This window comes from Prionailurus bengalensis, unplaced genomic scaffold (genome assembly GCF_016509475.1).
Source record: "Prionailurus bengalensis isolate Pbe53 unplaced genomic scaffold, Fcat_Pben_1.1_paternal_pri Un_scaffold_74, whole genome shotgun sequence".
Taxonomy (NCBI): Eukaryota; Metazoa; Chordata; class Mammalia; order Carnivora; family Felidae; genus Prionailurus; species Prionailurus bengalensis.
This window is the reverse complement of record NW_025091174.1, coordinates 145,295-148,213: the sequence shown is the minus strand read 5'-3', so window position 1 is coordinate 148,213 and position 2,919 is coordinate 145,295.

Here is a 2,919-nt window from a genome sequence, read left to right as displayed (position 1 = left end):
CCTCTCGGGAGCTGCAGCCGGGCCTGGGAAACGACATGGTGAGCTTCCAGGTTCCTTGCCGAGTCAGCCTGCACCGCTTGTGTTCCCTATGCGCGTGATGCTGTCCGACCTTGGAATTGGGTCCCCATGAGGAGAGAGCCTTAGCTAGGGTTAGGGTTCGGTCCAGGGACGACGCCAGGGCCGAAGCGACTCCGGTCTCGTGATCTCCCTCGAGGGCTGAAGTGAGGGCCCATGCCAGAAGCGGCTCAAATGCAGGATAAGGGAACGAGGAAGGCTTACGTTTCGGTGGAGGGTAACGGTTCGGGGTAGGGTTAGGGTTAGGTCCCAGGAGGTTCCAGGCGCCGAACCCACAGCAGGGCAGTGGTCTCCCCGAAGGGCTGTGTTGAGGGCACAAGGGACGGTGCCGGTCAGGGTCCCTCCCTGGCTGTCAAGGCCACACACGTCGATAAGACCCTGGTCGAGGAGGCCTCCAGGAATCCTCTCGGGAGCTGCAGCCGGGCCTGGGAAACGACATAGTGAGCTTCCAGGTTCCTTGCCGAGTCAGCCTGCACCGCTTCTGTTCCCTATGCACGTGATGCTGTCTGACCTTGGAATTGGGTCCCCATGAGGAGAGAGCCTTAGCTAGGGTTAGGGTTCAGTCCAGGGACGATGCCAGGGCCGAAGCGACTCCGCTCTCGTGATCTCCCTCGAGGGCTGAAGTGTGGGCCCATGCCAGAAGGCGGCTCAAATGCAGGATTAGGGATCGAGGCAGGCTTAGGTTTCAGTGGAGGGTAACGGTTCGGGGTAGGGTTAGGGTGAGGGTTAGTTCCCAGGAGGTTCCAGGTGCCGAACCCACAGCAGGGCAGTGGTCTCCCCGAAGGGCTTAGTTGCGGGCACAAAGGACGGTGCCGGTCAGGATACCTCTTTGGCTGCCAAGGCCACACACGTCGATAAGTCCTTGGTCGAGGAGGCCTCCGGAATCCTCTCGGAGCTGCAGCCGGGCCTGGGAAACGACATTGTGAGATTCCAGTTTCCATGGTGAGTCACCCTGCACCGCTTCTGGACCGCAGGCGCGTGATGCTGTCCGACCTTGGAATTGGGTCCACATGAGGAGAGAGCCTTACCTAGGGTTAGGGATCGGTCCAGGGACGTTGCCAGGGCCAAAGCGACTCCGGTCTCGTGATCTCCCTCGAGGGCTGAAGTGAGGGCCCATGCCAGGAGGCGGCTCAAATGCAGGATTAGTTGTCGAGGCAGGGTTAGGTTTCGGTGGAGGGTCCTGGTTCGGGGTAGGGTTATGGTTAGGTTTAGTTCCCAGGAGGTTCCAGGCGCTGAACTCACAGAAGGGCAGTGGTCTACCCGAAGGGGTGAGTTGAGGGCACATGGGATGGTGCCGGTCAGGGTCCCTATTTGGCTGCCAAGAACACACTCGTCAATAAGCCCCTGGTCGAGGAGGCCTCCGGAATCCTCTCGGGAGCTGCAGCCGGGTCTGGGAAACGACATGCTGAGATTCCAAGTTCCATGCCGAGTCAGCCTGCACCGCTTCTGGACCCCAGGTGCTTGATGCTGTCCGACCTTGGAATTGGGTCCACGTGAGGAGAGAGCCTTAGCTAGGGTTAGGGTTCGGTCCAGGGACGTCGCCAGGGCCGAAGCGACTCCGGTCTCGTGATCTCCCTCGAGGGCTGAAGTGAGGGCCCATGCCAGGAGGCGGCTCAAATGCAGGATTAGGTGTCGAGGCAGGCTTAGGTTTCGGTGGAGGGTCCTGGTTCGGGGTTGGGTTAGGGTTAGGGTTAGGTCCCAGGAGGTTCCAGGCGCTGAACTCACAGCAGGGCAGTGGTCTCCCCGAAGGGGTGAGTTGAGGGCACAAGAGACGGTGCCGGTCAGGTCCCTCTTTGGCTGACAAGACCACACACCTCGATAAGCCTTTGGTCGCGGAGGCCTCCGAAATCCTCTCGGGAGCTGCAGCCGGGCCTGGGAAACGACATGGTGAGCTTCCAGGTTCCTTGCCGAGTCAGCCTGCACCGCTTGTGTTCCCTATGCGCGTGATGCTGTCCGACCTTGGAATTGGGTCCCCATGAGGAGAGAGCCATAGCTAGGGTTAGGGTTCGGTCCAGGGACGACGCCAGGGCCGAAGCGACTCTGGTCTCGTGATCTCCCTCGAGGGCTGAAGTGAGGGGCCATGCCAGAAGGCGGCTCAAATGCAGGATATGGGAATGAGGCAGGCTTAGGTTTCTGTGGAGGGAAACGGTTCGGGTAGGGTTAGGGTTAGGGTTAGGTCCCAGGAGGTTCCAGGCGCCGAACTCACAGCAGGGCAGTGGTCTCCCCGAAGGGCTGTGTTGAGGGCACAAGGGACGGTGCCGGTCAGGGTCCCTCCCTGGCTGTCAAGGCCACACACGTCGATAAGACCCTGGTCGAGGAGGCCTCCAGGAATCCTCTCGGGAGCTGCAGCCGGGCCTGGGAAACGACATAGTGAGCTTCCAGGTTCCTTGCCGAGTCAGCCTGCACCGCTTCTGTTCCCTATGCACGTGATGCTGTCTGACCTTGTTATTGGGTCCCCATGAGGAGAGAGCCTTAGCTAGGGTTAGGGTTCAGTCCAGGGACGATGCCAGGGCCGAAGCGACTCCGCTCTCGTGATCTCCCTCGAGGGCTGAAGTGTGGGCCCATGCCAGAAGGCGGCTCAAATGCAGGATTAGGGATCGAGGCAGGCTTAGGTTTCAGTGGAGGGTAACGGTTCGGGGTAGGGTTAGGGTGAGGGTTAGTTCCCAGGAGGTTCCAGGTGCCGAACCCACAGCAGGGCAGTGGTCTCCCCGAAGGGCTTAGTTGCGGGCACAAAGGACGGTGCCGGTCAGGATACCTCTTTGGCTGCCAAGGCCACACACGTCGATAAGTCCTTGGTCGAGGAGGCCTCCGGAATCCTCTCGGAGCTGCAGCCGGGCCTGGGAA